This window comes from Psammomys obesus, unplaced genomic scaffold (genome assembly GCF_907164565.1).
Source record: "Psammomys obesus unplaced genomic scaffold, mPsaObe1.curated_primary_1811, whole genome shotgun sequence".
Classification (NCBI taxonomy): Eukaryota; Metazoa; Chordata; class Mammalia; order Rodentia; family Muridae; genus Psammomys; species Psammomys obesus.
Genome location: NW_026585644.1, coordinates 60316284 through 60331014, shown reverse-complemented (window position 1 = coordinate 60331014; position 14731 = coordinate 60316284). Strand labels below are relative to the sequence as shown.

The window sequence follows — 14731 nt, the reverse complement described above, 5'->3', positions numbered from 1 at the left end:
GAATATGTAATTTGTAGCTTACTAATCAGGGTACAGGTACTATTCGTTGCATATATTATTTAAACTAATCAGTTGATGATTTTTCAAAAACAAGTCTGTGTGCTTGTGCTTGTTTGTGCGTGCTTGTACATACACATGAGCTTATGTTAGTGCACATGCAAGAACACTTCCCCTGGCAAGGGGAGTGAAACAAGAAGAAGTTTTGCAGGAGTTGGTTCTCTTGTTTCACTGTGGGTCCCAGGAATGGAACTCAGGTCATCAGGCTTGGCAGCATGTGTCTTTACACAAGTTGGTATGCTTTATTTAAATATTACACAGGGAGTTTGTGTGCGAGGGTACAGGGGTATGTTTGCCTGTCCTTATGCATTGGAAGAACGCACTATATGGGCGACCATTCTATACATAGTTTTTGTGTTAACTGAAAAGAAAGGTGCTAACACATTGCATTTACAAGGTAAAGCATAGATTGCACCACTGAGAACTGTTTGATTTTAGAAGTGGGTTAGAAGATTGATAACTAATCTGTCCCTGCAGTGTTGCATAAGACATTTAATATTTACTATTGATATATCTTTTACTGAAGCTGCAGTTAATCCTAAGCCAGCTCTATACCCAAATCACCACACAGAGACTGGGATTTATTTAATTAACCTAGATCACAATGCTTGGCAATAGTTATTCCATCCTAAACCTCCAAGCCCACGTAGTTTCCTACCATTCAGATTTTACATTTATACTCGCTTTTAGTGATATCTTAGGTCCAATCCATTTCTCCACCTCATTCCAAGACCTCTCCTCCAGCCTTCCTCTCCCAGCTTTTCCCCTCTCCCAGCTCCTGCTCCTCCCTCTCCATAGCTCAACATTGTGGCTGGTTGTTTTATTTTTTTGGCATGTTTACACAAAGTTGAGACAGCTGATGGCCTAGAATAAGTATCACAATGCAATGTCGGGATTGAAAGCAGAGAGTGGGGGAGAGAAATCAGCATTTGAATGAACAAGGATAAGGAATATACCTTCCACAAGAGCATCATAGCAACACTGCAGCCTAGGTATTTCCTTTCTCATAGTGCTAACTGAAGAACTTAAGGAATTGAATGGATAGAAAATGTTAGGTTAAGTGAAATGGTGTACAAAGCCTACAAATACTTCTTTATGTTAAGTTTGCACAAAATCTTTTTGTCTTTATGCAGGTATCAAATTGCTTACTTCCACTTTCAGCTAAATAAAAACACTGCTTTATGTATCTCAGAAAAGGTTGTTTTAATGGTTCTGAGACTTTGTAAAAGCAATGGAAGCTTTCTGGTAGCTTGTTTAGCTCTAAACTACTTTCCTGGGTGTGATCAGCAAAGCATATGTTTGCACATCCACTTAGAGAATGGCCTCTTTCCTGTGAATACCATCACTCTTAACACCATGGCCAGGGGTTAATTTTGTTGGTCTTAGTTTTTTTCTGCTGCTTATTTTGCTGCCTTAGTCCCCCAAATGAGAGTGCTTGCTAACAAACTCAGCATTTGAAGACACATTTCATGTGGCCAAGTGTGTTTGTGGAAGTTTTTGTTTGTTTGTTTAATTTATTTTTTTATTTTAATCACAGGTCATTCACTTGTATCCCAACCATAGCCCCCTCCCTTTTTCCCTCCTAATTCCACCCTCCCTCCCTCATCTCCTCCCTGCACCCTTCCAAGTCCACTGATAGGAGAGGACCTCCTCCCCTTCTATCTGGCCCTAGCTTATCAGGTCTCTTCAGGACTGGCTGTCCTGTCCTCCTCTCTGGCCTAGCAAGGCTGCTCCTCACTCGGGGTGGGGTAGGGGGGGATCGAAGAGCCAGCCATTGAGTTCATGTCAGAAATAATCCTTGTCCCCCTAACTAGGGTACCCACTTGGATATGAGCTACCATGGGCTACATTGAGCAGGGGTTCTAGGTTATATCCATACATGGCCCTTGGTTGGAGAAACAGTCTCATAGAAGATCCCTGTACCCTGATATATTTGATCCTTGTGGAGCTCCTATCCCCTCTAGGTCATACTAACTCCCACTTCTTCACTCTGCTGAAGGTTTGGTTATGAGTCTCAGCATCTGCTTTGATACACTGCTAGGTAGAGTCTTTCAGAGGCCCTCTGTGGTAGGCTCCTGTCCTGTTACTTGTTTTCTCCTACATCTAATGTCCATCCCATTTGTCATTCTAAGTGAGGGTTGATCATCTTACACTGGGTCTTCTTTCTTGTTTATCTTCTTTAGGTATATAGATTTCATTATGTTTATCATATCTTATATGTCTATATGAGTGAGTATATACCATGTGTGTCTTTCTGCTTTTGGGATACCTCACTCAGGATGATCTTTTCTAGATCCCACCATTTGCCTGCAAATTTCATGATTTCCTCGTTTTTGATTGCTGAGCAGTATTCCATTGTGTAAAAATACCACAATTTCTGTATCCATTCCTTCATTGAGGGACATCTGGGTTGTTTCCCAGGTTCTGGCTATTACAAATAAAGCTGCTACAAACATGGTTGAACAAATGTCCTTGTTGTATACTTGAACATCTTTTGGATATATGCCTAGGAGTGGTGTAGCTGGATCTTGAGGTAGCAGTATACCTGATTGTCTGAGAAAGTGCCAAAGTGGTTGTACAAGTTTACATTCCCACCAGCAATAGAAGAGGGTTCCCCTTTCTTCACATCCTCTCCAGCATGTGTTGTCACTTGAGTTTTTGGTCTTGGCCATTCTGATGGGTGTAAGGTGAAACCTCAGGGTTGTTTTGATTTGCATCTCTCTGACGACTAAGGAGGTTGGACATTTCCTTAAGTGTTTCTCTGCCATTCAATATTCCTCTATTGAGAATTCTGTGGTTAGCCCTGTACCCCAGTTTTTAAATTTGATTACTTGGTTTGTTGGTGTTTAACTTCTTGAGTTCTTTATATATTCTGGATATCAGATATAGGCTTGGGAAGATCCTTTCCCAATCTGTGGCTGTCGTTTTGTTCTGTTGACAGTGTCCTTTGCTTGACAGGAGCTTTTCAGTTTCATGAGGTCCCATTTATTGATTGATTATTGATCTTATAGCTTGTGATGTTGGTGTTCTGTTCAGGAAGTTGTTTCCTGTGCCAATGAGTTCAAGGCTCTTCCTCACTTTTTCTTCTAACAGATTTAGTGTGTTGGTTTTTATATTGAGGTCCCACTGAAATCAGGGACAAGGCAAGGCTGCCCACTCTCTCCATATCTCTTTAACATAGTACTTGAAGTCCTTGCTAGAGCAATATGACAGTTAAAGGAGATCAAGGGGATTCAGTTTGGAATGGAAGAAGTTAAAGTATTACTATTTGCAGTTGATGTGATAGTATACATGATTGACCCCAAAAATTCTACCAGGGAACTCCTACAGCTGAGAAGCACCTTCAGCAAAGTGGCCGGATACAAAATCAACTCAAAAAAATCAGTAGCTCTCCCATATACAGAAGAGAAAAGGCGTAAGAAAGAAATTAGGGAAACAACACCCTTCACAATAGCCACGAAGAACATAAAGTACGTTGGTGTAGCTCTAACCAAGGAAGTTAAAGACTTGTATGAAATAAAAAAAACTTCAGTCTCTAAAGAAAGAAATAGAAGAGGATACCAGAAGATAGAAAAATCTCCCATGCTCATGGCTTGGCAGGGTTAACATAGTAAACATGGCCATCTTACCAAAAGCAATCTACAGATTCAATGCAGTTCCCATCAAATTGCCAAGACAATTCTTTATAGACCTGGAAAGAAAAATTCTCAACTTCAGAGAAACTCAAAATCACTAAAATAATCCTGTACAATGAAAGATCTTCTGGAGGTATCCCCATCCCTGATGTCAAGCTGTACTATAGAGCAACAGTAATAAAAACTGCATGGTACTGGCATAGAAACAGAGTGGTGGATCAGTGGAATCAAATAGAAGAGCCAGAAATAAACCCACACACTTATGGACACCTGATTTTTGACAAAGATGCCAAAACCATACAGCGGAAAAATGACAGCATCTTCAACGAATGGTGCTGGACTAACTGGATGTCTACCTGTAGAAAAATGCAAATTGATCCATACTTACCACCCTGCACAAAACCAAAATCCAAGTGGATCAAAGACCTCAATATAAAAAGGGATACTCTAAACCTGTCTTTACTTGTTTCAGAAGTGTTTCAGAGAAGGCTAAGCATAAATCTCCATGTTGCTCTGTTAATCCCAGAGATGGGAGGAGAAAGAATGTGGACTCAATCATCATGGCCAAATTAAATGTAATGAACTTTTTTATTCATGTGCACAGGCTGCCTGTCCCTAAGGTGGGGTTTGAGAGGTCATCGTTGGATGTGAGAGAGAAAGGGCTTTTATAACTCAGGGACAGGGAGTTTCCAAATGGGGGGGGGTTGCTGGGCAAAATAGTTGGGATTACAGGAGTAGAACATGAGCATAACAAGTTAGCCCCCAGCCCTGAAACAAAGAGATGGTTGTAGGGTAGGCATGACAAGTTACTCAAGTCATAGGTAGTCATATAACTTTTTGAAACAAAGGTGGGCTTTCACAATAGTTATGAATAACCTTTTGAAACAAACACATGGTTGCCATTACTGGATCAGTCCATTTGTAGTTAAGGTTATAGACATAGCCCAGTCCTTAAAAACAAATTTCATCATAAACAGTTTGTCTTAACCATAGGTAGCTTTTAAGCCTAAGATGGAGGCAGGCTGGTTCCTCAGCTCCTGGCATTTTAATGGATGTACCTACCAGTTATTTCTTAGCTGTTTTAAGTTTTAAATATTAAACTTGTAATATGATAATATTTAGTATTTCTTTATAAATAATTCTGTAGAAAACTTCATGCATTTCAAGGGTTAACACATTTTTGAGTGACTCCTGTGGAAGCTTCCTGCTTGATCAGAGGCCATACCCTGGCTATCATAACTCCAGGTAGGCTTCCTACCAATAGATTGTCCCCAGCTGGTACCCATCCAGACTACCCTTAATTGTCCTACTCCTCCCTGTCACCATATTCCAGCACCCATTTCTGAAAGAGGACCACAGCTAGACCAGAGGTCATGCCACCCACCAGAACTCTGACCCCCAGCTTGAGCAGAAATCCTGTGATCAACCAGAGGCGCCCCATCCATCAGAAGTCTAGCCTCCAACTCAGGTGGAGACCCTTTACTTAAACACAAACCACACCAGCTAGAAGATTAGAGCATAAACAGAAACCGAGAGAAAATAAACACCCATCTAACAAAGACAAACTCAGAAATGGGCACCCAGACCCCAAACCCAGATGCCTAGATGACAGTGTAAGGACACAATTAGCAACAGCCAGGATGATATGTCATTCGCTACCAGAGCCTAGATATTATACAGCAAGCCCTGGATATTCCAATACAGCTGAAGCACAGGAAAATGGCCTTAGAACCAACTTTATGAAGATGATAGAGGTCTTTAAAGGGAAATGAATAAATCCCATAAAGAAACCAGAGAAAAGACAAACAAACAATTGGAAAAATTAATAAATCCTTTAAAGAAACTGAGAAATCCAGGAAAGAAAAACAAGCAGTTGAAGGAAATGAATAATGAATAGAACTGTTCAAGACCTGAAAATGGAAATAGACGCAATAAAGAAAATACAAAGTGAGGGAACTCTGGAAATGTAAAGTCCAGGTAAGTGAATGGGAACTACAGACACAAGGCTCACTAACAGAATACAAGAGATGGAAGGGAGACTCTTAGGCTTTGAAGATACAGTAGAAAAAATACATACATCAGTCAGTTCCTGACACAAAACATTCAGGAACACTAAAGAACTATGAAAAGACCAAGCCTAAGAATAAGAGGAACAGAAGAAGGGAATGAATTCCAGCTCAAAGGCCCAGAAAATATTTTCAACAAAATCATAGAAGAAAATTTTCTTATCTTGAAGAAGGACATGCCTAAAAAGGTACAAGAAGCTTACAGAACACTAAATCGATTGGACCAGAAAAGAAAGTCCGCACCACATAATAATCAAAACACTAAACATATACAAAAAAGAATGAATATTAAAAGCTGCAAGAGGAGAATAAAAAAGCAAGTAACATAAAGATATACCTATTAGAATTACACCTGACTTCTCAATGGAGACTTTAAAAGTCGGAAGGGCTAGGACAGTTGTCCTGTAGATTCTAAGAGACCACATATGCCAACCCAGACTACTATACTGTCTTAGAGTTTTATTGCTGTGAAGAGACACCATGACCACAATAACTCAATAAAGGAAAACATTCAATTGGGGATGATTTACAGTTTCAGAGGTTTAGTCCATTATCATCATGGCAGAAAACATGGCAGTGTGCCAACAGGTACTGGAGAAGGAGCTGAGAGTTCTACATCTTTTTTTTTTCTTTTTCTTTTTTTTTTTGAATTTTATTTTTTTCTTATCAGTTACATTTTATTAACTCTGTATCCCAGCTGTGTCCCGATCCCTCATTCCCTCCCAGTCCCTCCCTCCCTCCCTCATCTCCACCGTGCCCCTTGCCAAGTCCACTGATAGGGGGGACCTCCTCCCCGTTCATCTGATCCTGTTTTATCAGGTATCTTCAGGACTGGCTGCAAAGCTCTCCTCTGTGGCCTAACAGGACTGCTCCTCCCTTGGGGGGTGGGGAGGTCAAAGAGCCAGTCATTGAGTTCCTGTTAGAAATAGTCCTTATTCCCCTCACTATGGGAAACCAATTGGTTACTGAGCTACCACAGGCTACATCTGAGCAGAGGTTCTAGGTTACATTCATACATGGTCCTTGGTTGCATTTCAGTCTCAAAAAAGGACCCTGTGCCCAGATATATTTGGTCCTTGTGGAGCTCCTATCCTTTCCTCATCAGACTAACTCCCCTTCTTTCTTATGATTCTCTGTACCCTGCCAAAGATTTGGTCATGAGTCTTTGCTTTGAAAACACTGCTAGTTAGAGTCTTTCAAATGCGCTCAGTAGACTCCTGTCAATGTTCAATACGCATCCCATCTGTCTTTCAAAATGAGGATTGATAATCTTACCCCATATCCACTCTCTTGATTATCTTTTTTAGGTGTATAGATTTCATTATGTTTATCATCTCTTATAGGTCTATATAAGTGAGTATATACCGTGTTTCTCTTTCTCCTTCTGGGATATTTCACTCAGAATGATCTTTTCTAGATCCCACCATTTGCCTGCAAACTTCATGATTTCCTCCTTTTTGATTGCTCAGTAGTATTCCATTGTGTAAAAATACCACAATTTCTGTACCCATTCCTCCGTTGATGGACAACTGGGTTGTTTCCAGGTTCTGGCTATTACAAATAAAGCTGCTATAAACATGGTTGAGCAAATATCCCTTTTGTGTACTTGAGCAAACTTTGGGTATATACCTAGCAGTGGTATAGCTGGGTCTTGAGGAAGCACTATTCCTAATTGTCTTAGAAAGCGCCAGCTAGATTTCCAGAGTGGTTGTACCAGTTTACATTCCCACCAGCAGTGGAAGAGGGTTCCCCTTTCTCCACAACCTCTCCAGCATGTGTTGTCCCTTGAGTTTTTCATCTTGGCCATTCTGATGGGTGTAAGGTGATATCTCAGGGTCGTTTTGATTTGCATTTCCCTGATGGCTAATGAGGATGAACATTTCTTTAAGTGTTTCTCTGCCATTCGATATTCCTCTACAGAGAATTCTCTGTTTAGCTCTGTTCCCCATTTTTTAAGTGGATTACTTGGTTTTCTGCTTTTCAGCTTCTTTAGTTCTTTGTATATACTCGATATTAGTCCTCTGTCAGATAAAGGGTTAGTGAAGATTCTTTCCCAATCTGTAGGCAGGCGTTTTGTTTTGATGACAGTGTCCTTTGCTTTACAGAAGCTTTTCAGTTTCATGAGGTCCCATTTATTGATTGTTGCTCTTAGAGCCTGTGCTGTTGGTGTTCTGTTCAGGAAGTTGTCTCCTGTGCCAATGAGTTCTAGGCTGTTCCCCACTTTTTCTTCTAACAGATTTAGAGTATCTGGTTTTATGTTGAGGTCTTTGATCCACTTGGACTTTAGTTTTGTGCAGGGTGATAAATATAGATCTATTTTCATTTTTCTGCATGTGGACATCCAGTTGGACCAGCACCATTTGTTGAAGATGCTGTCTTTTTTCCATTGAATAATTTTGGCTTCTTTGTCAAAAATCAAGTATTCATAGGTGTGTGGGTTTATTTCTGGGTCTTCTATGCGGTTCCATTGATCCTCCTTTCTGTTTTTATGCCAATACCATGCAGTTTTTATTACTATTGCTCTGTAGTACAACTTGAGATCAGGGATGGAGATACCTCCAGATGATCTGTTGTTGTACAGGATTGTTTTGGAGATTCTGGGTTTTTTGTTTCTCCATATGAAGCTGAGAATCTTTTTTTCAAGGTATGTAAAGAATTGAGTTGGTATTTTTATGGGAATTGTATTGAATCTGTAGATTGCTTTTGGCAGGATGGCCATTTTCACAATGTTAATCCTACCAATCCATGAGCACGGGAGATCTTTCCATCTTCTGAGATCTTCTTCAATTTCTTTCTTCAGAGACTTGAAGTTTTTCTCAAACAGGTCTTTCACTTGCTTGGTTAGTGTCACCCCAAGGTACTTTATGTTATTAGTGGCTATTGTGAAGGGTGTTGTTTCCCTAATTTCTTTCTCGGCCCTTTTGTATTTGCTATACAGGAGGGCTTCTGATTTTTTTGAGTTTATTTTGTATCCTGCCACTTTGCTGAAGGTGTTTATCAACTGGAGGAGTTCTCTGGTTGAATTCTTAGGGTCGCTCATATATACTATCATATCATCTGCAAATAGTGACACTTTGACCTCTTCCTTTCCGATTTGTATCCCCTTGATCTCCTTTAGTTGTCTTATTGCTCTGGCTAGGACTTCAAGTACTATGTTGAAGAGGTAGGGAGAGAGTGGGCAGCCTTGTCTTGTCCCTGATTTCAGTGGGATTGATTTAAGTTTCTCTCCATTGAGTTTGATGTTGGCTGTTGGCTTGCTGTATATTGCCTTTACTATGTTTAGATATGTGCCTTGTATTCCTGATCTCTCCAAGACTTTAAACATGAATGGGTGTTGGACTTTGTCAAATGCTTTTTTGGCATCTAAGGAGATGATCATGTGGTTTTTCTCCTTCAGATTGTTTATGTGGTGGATTCCATTGATGGATTTCCGTATGTTGAACCACCCTTTCATGCCTGGGATGAAGCCTACTTGGTCATGGTGGATGATATCTTTGATGTGTTCTTGGATTCGGTTTGCAAGTGTTTTATTGAGTATTTTTGCATCAATATTCATAAGAGAGATAGGTCTGAAGTTCTCTTTTTTTGTTGGGTCTTTGTGTGGTTTAGGTATCAGGGTGACTGTTGCTTCATAGAATGAGTTTGGTAATGTACCTTCTGTTTCTATTTTGTGGAATAGTTTGAGGAGAATTGGTATTAGTACTTCTTTGAAGGTCTGGTAGAATTCTGCGATGAAACCATCTGGCCCAGGGCTTTTTTTGGAGGGGAGACTGTGAATGACTGCTTCAATTTCCTTGGGGGATATAGGGCTATTCAGTCTTTCTACCTGATCTTGAGTTAATGTTGGAAGATGGAATCTATCAAGAAAATTGTCCATTTCATTTAGGTTTTCAAATTTTGTGGCATATAGGCTTTTGTAGTATGACCTAATGATTGTTTGAGTTTCCTCTGTGTCTGTAGTTATGTCACCCTTTTCATCTCTGATTTTGTTGATTTGGATAGATTCTCTCTGCTTTTCAGTTAGTTTGGCTAAGGGTTTGTCTATCTTGTTGATTTTCTCAAAGAACCAGCTTTTTGTTTCATTGATTCTTTGAATAGTTTTATTTGTTTCTAATTGATTGATTTCAGCCCTGAGTTTGATTATTTCAGCCTTTTGCTCCTCTTGGGTGTATCTGCTTCTTTTTTTTTCTAGGGTTTTCAGTTGGGCCATTAAGTTGTTTGTATGTGATGTTACGAATTTCTTCTTGCAGGCACTGAGTGCTATAAATTTTCCCCTGAGCACTGCTTTCAATGTGTCCCATAAATTTGGGTATGTTGTGCCTTCATTTTCATTGAATTCTAGGAAGTCTTTAATTTCTTTCTTTATTTCTTCCTTAACCCAGCTGTCATTGAGTAACAGGTTGTTCAGTTTCCATGTACGTGTAGGCTGTTTGTTATTTCTGTTGTTGTTGAGGTCCAGCTTAAGTCCATGGTGGTCAGATAGAATACAAGGGATTATTTCAATCTTTTTGTATCTGTTGAGGCTTTCTTTATGACGAACTATATGGTCTATTTTGGAGAAGGTTCCATGCGGTGCTGAAAAGAAGGTATACTCTTTTGAGTTTGGATGAAAAGATCTGTAGACGTCTATTAGGTCCATTTGATTTAGGGTCTCTGTAAGTGTTTTTATTTCCCTATTTGTTTTCTGTCTAGTTGATCTGTCCCTTGGTGAGCGTGGAGTGTTGAAGTCTACCACTATTAGGGTTTTAGGATCAATGTGTGATTTAAGCTTTAATATTGTTTCACTTACGAATGTAGGTGCTCTTGTATTTGGGGCATAGATATTCAAAATTGTGATATCCTCTTGGTGGATTTTTCCTTTGATGAGAATATAGTGGCCTTCCTTATCTTTTTTGATTAACTTGGGTTGAAAGTCTATTTTATTAGATATTAGGATGGCTACTCCCGCTTGTTTTCTGGAACCATTTGCTTGAAAGACATTTTTCCAGCCCTTTACTCTGAGGTAGTGTTTATCTTTGTTGCATAGGTGTGTTTCTTGGATGCAACAGAATGATGGATCCTGTTTCCACAACCATTCTGTTAGTCTGTGTCTTTTAATTGGGGAGTTGAGTCCATTGATGTTGATAGAAACTAGTGACCAACAATTGTTACTTACTTTAGATGTGGTGTTGGTGGTGTCACTGAGTTTCATTGCTTGTCTTCTTTTGGTTTTTTTATTGTGTAGTTATCTATTTCCTCTGTTTCCTTCGATGTAGTTGTTTTCTTTGGTTTGGAGTTTCCCTTTTAGTCACTTCTGTAGAGCTTGGTTACTATGTAGATATTGTTTAAATTTGGTTTTGTCTTGGAATATCTTGAATTCTCCGTCTATGTTGATTGAAAGTTTTGCTGGGTATAGTAGTCTGGGTTGGAATCTGTGGTCCCTTAAGGACTGTATGATTTCTGTCCAGGCCCTTCTGGCTTTCATAGTTTCTGTTGAGAAATCTGGTGTGATTCTGATGGGTCTACCTTCATATGTTACTTGGACTTTTTCCTTTGCTGCTTTTAGAATTTTTTCTTTGTTTTGTAGGTTCAGTGTTTTGACTATGGTGTGACGTGAGGAATTTCTTTTCTGGTCTAGTGTACTTGGTGTTCTGTAGGCCTCTTGTATGTTTATGGCCATCTCCTTCTTTAAGTTGGGAAAGTTTTCTTCTATAATTTTCTTGAAAATATTTTCCGGACCTTTGAGCCTGATGTCTTCTTTTTCTTCTACTCCTATTATTCTCAGGTTTTGTCTTTTCATGGTGTCCTTGATTTCTTGGATGTTTTGTGGTTGGAACTTTTCTGATTTTATTTTTTCTTTGAGAGACGTGTCAATTTCCGCAAGTGTATCTTCGGCTCCTGAGATTCTTTCTTCCATCTCTTGTATTCTGTTGGTGATGCTTTCCTCTGTGGTGCCTGATCTTTTCTCTATGTTCTCCAGCTCCTGGTTTTTCTCTATTTGTGTTTTCTTTATTGATTCTAATTCTGTTTTCATGTCTTGCACCATTTCCTTCATCTGTTTGAATGTGGACTCCTGCTTTTCAATGATAGCTTCTATTTTTTTGTCCGTTTCCTCTCTATGTATCACTAATTGTGCCTCTACTTCTTTGGGTATAATTGCCTGTATTTCTATGAGAGCTTTGTGCATTTCTTCTTTGTTTGCCTCAATTTTCGTGGTCATTTCTCTGAGAGCACGATTTGTTTCCTCTTGGTTAGTCTCAATTTCTTTGGTTATTTCTCTGAGGGCTTTGTTCATTTCATCTCTATGGGCCTCTAATAGCTGGAGAAACATAGTTTTGAGGTCGTTTTCTTGTATATCTAGTGAATTGAAGTGTCCATTGTTTTGTGGGGTTGCTGGTGAGGTCATTATGTCCTGATTTTTGTTGGGAGTGTTCTTACGTCTGCCTCTAGCCATCTGGTTATTTATAATCCTCACTGGTTGCTCCTCGAGATTGTAGTTTGGGCTATGATCCTCTCTTTCTGTTTTCTGGACTGTTTTTTCAGGAAGATGAGAGAGGTTCACTGCTTTGTGAGTGTGCACTGTGTTTTCAGTTTTGCCTAAGTAAAGAATGTGACGCTGGCGCTATTCGCGTGCGCTTTTAGCGGGCGCAGTGTGCATGTGCGGATTCTCTGACTATTGCAGTGGCCTGCAAGCCACTATTACGCAGTTCTGACTGAGATCCAGGGATTGTTTGCCTGGATTACCCTGGTGGACCCGCAAGGCAGAGGCTTCAATGTTGGGGTCGCTATCCCAAGAATCCCTCTGATGCCCACACTAGGAGTGTGGGTGGCAGGGATCTCGTCTGGTTGCTTCTGTGAAGAGGCCCTGGGTCTGGGGCAATCTCTCCTTAGAAGGCTCACTCACTCTCTTGCAGGGCCAGTTGGAATGCACAGGGGTTCCCCTTGCTCACTACTCTCTGTTTTGGTCCTGCTTCGGAAGTGCACGGGTAGGCTATCAGTCAGCTCTGTAACACTGTGGCCGCAGGACTCGGTGTCCACCTTTCCTGTGTGTTGCCTCTTTGTCCTTTTTCTCTGCCAGGAGGGGTTATGTTGACTGGTCCCTGGGTGGCGCGGGAAAGAGTTAGGGTGAGTGTACTCAATCCCAGATCCTAGGCCCAGATCTCTCTGCCAGAAGCAGCCTAGCGGTAGAATCTATGTTTGCTGATCCCAAGAGAGTACCGGGTAGGGTTGAGTGTCCTCAGATCCAGAGCTTGGGTTTCTCTGCTAGGGGCCATTGGGTGAGCTGGAGAGAGGGTGCTGTGTCCTTGGCAGGCTGCCTCTCTGTCCTTCCCCTCTGACTTTCTCCTCTGCTAGGGCAAGCTTATGGAGGTGCTCTCAGGGGAGTGCCAGCAGGGGTTGGGGCTTCTCAGTCGGATCCTCAGCCCTGAGCCGTCGGCGTTTCTCTGCGGGGGGGAGGGGGTTCGCCGGTGATAGAACTTGCTGCTAGACCTTATTGCGCTGGACCCAGGATAATCTCAGGACGTGTAGAATGACCACATTCCCAGATCCTGAGCTGTAGTTTGTTCTAGGAGCGGCCGGCAGCACTGGAGTTCCGGCACTGTGAAGCCTCTGTGAAGCCTCTGTGCGCCTCTTTATCCTTCTGCTCCGCTGCGGCAGGGTGATGGCGGCGTTTGGGGGAGTGCCTGAAAGGATTGGGTTTTCTCAGCCCTGATCTCGGGTTGGGGTACAGACAATGTGGTCTGTGGCAGATTCTGCTGGATGCCTCCTGCCTCCTCCAAAGAGGGAGTAGGGATTTTGAGCTGGGCGCGCAGCTGTTATCCGCCCGCGGCGGGAGCTCAGTTGTGGTGGTGGCAGGTACCCGTGGGCGGAGAGACCTTCCAGGGAAAGACTGGGTGACCCATGAGCAGTCTGGCAACTTTCCTTCCCCCGTCGGTTTTTTTTTTGCGACTGGGACTCCCAGCCTTCGGCCCCCTTGTGCCCACCAATCAGCCTGGGAAATTTATCGGGACAAGCAGGCTTGCGGCACCAGCCCGGAGACCCAAAGCCCGAGTTGCCAGGTTCTCTTCCGGGTTCTGGCTGGGCAGCCGAGAGTGGACCCGACTGCTTCCCACGCCATGGGAGCCGCCCCTCACCTGGGAAACACGATCGATCGCTGTTGTTTTAGGGCCCAGAGTTCAGTCTCCTGGTCGCTGCACGGAGTGTGTTGTCCCGCTTCTCAGACACGGTGTTCTCCCGGTGCCACCATCTTGGCCCCTCCCAGTTCTACATCTTAATTTACAGGCAGCAGGAAGTGACAGTGACACACTGGCCAGCCTTGAGCTTCTGAGAACTCAAAGTCCATCCCCTAGTTTCAACCCTCCTCTAAGAAGGCCTCACATCCAAAGATGACCTTTCAAATCCCACCTGAGGGAGAGGCAGACTGCACACATGAATAAAAAAGTTCATTTTATTTAATTGGGCCATGATGATTTGAGTCTGTGGTCTTTCTCCTCCCATCTTTGGGATTAACAAAGCAACACAGAGATTTATACTTAGCCTTCTCTGAAACTTAGCCTTCTTCTAAAACCTGTTCCAGCAGGCCATACCTCCTAATATTGCCACTCCCTATGAGACTATGGGGGCCATTTTTATTCAAACCTCTACATATAGCCAGCAAAACTTTCAATCACCATAAATTGAAAAAACAAGATATTCTATCATAAGTTTAATGATATCTATTAAGTATTTAATAATATTTAAATAAAATCTATCCATAAATCCAGCCCTAGAAGGAAAACTCCAAGAAGGTTAATCACACCAATGAAAACACAGGAAATAAATAATCTCACACCAATAAAACCAAAAGTAGGGACACATACCACCAGTAACAGCGGCAGCAACAACAGCATAACAGGAATTAACAGTCATTGTTCATTGATTCTCTCGGTATCAATGGACTCCGGTTCCCAGTAAAAAGACACAGATGTAACAGAATGGATATGAAATTGGTATCCA

At 41.6% G+C, this 14731-nt stretch overlaps 1 protein-coding gene across 1 annotated transcript in view; it reads left to right on the top strand.

Annotated features, from left to right (window-relative positions):
- Positions 1 to 14731, top strand: part of Stk3 (serine/threonine kinase 3) — a 313376-nt gene that overhangs the window by 184273 nt on the left and 114372 nt on the right. The window lies entirely within an intron of this gene.